This window comes from Acanthaster planci, linkage group LG20 (assembly GCF_054643075.1).
Source record: "Acanthaster planci isolate LZ-2023a linkage group LG20, COTS_SCS, whole genome shotgun sequence".
Classification (NCBI taxonomy): Eukaryota; Metazoa; Echinodermata; class Asteroidea; order Valvatida; family Acanthasteridae; genus Acanthaster; species Acanthaster planci.
In genome coordinates, this window is record NC_141796.1 from 10,346,846 (window position 1) to 10,347,459 (window position 614).

The window sequence follows — 614 nt, forward strand, 5'->3', positions numbered from 1 at the left end:
AATAACTAGTTCAACTGACATCTCATCCAACCAAGAACAAAACTGGCACAAAGACACGCAGGCACCCCCCTCTTGCTGGGCAGCACACAAAAAGGTCAATGGATACAAAATCCTTGGTTTTCTCCACAATACCTTTTTTTCAGTAAGTTGAGGAAAAACACGGGTAAATTTTAACACCAACAGCTTGCGATGTTGGGATGAGATTAAACATGACTGAACGGCGCATACGTGAATATCTTTTTCACACCATGACTCCACAAGTACATGTACATGTACAATGTACTGTACGTGTACATGTACAGTACATGTACCATGTAAGTGTGACCATAGAGAAACGGCCTGACCCAGTGCAGTGACGTGCACATCGTGCTGTACGTGATGTGAGTAGCTTCAAGATAAACCAATCAGATCACTAAAAAATGATGTCATTTTCAACAGTTCCCCATCACGACCAATCAATGTACACACAAACGTAAATAATTCATAATGTAGGAGTGGCTTCGTTGCACTAGGCCACACACACACACACACACACACAGGCATGCTGAGTAGTTGACATCTGACTATACATGTATAATGTGGCTTAGACGTATACACGAGGCAGGGTTTGACTC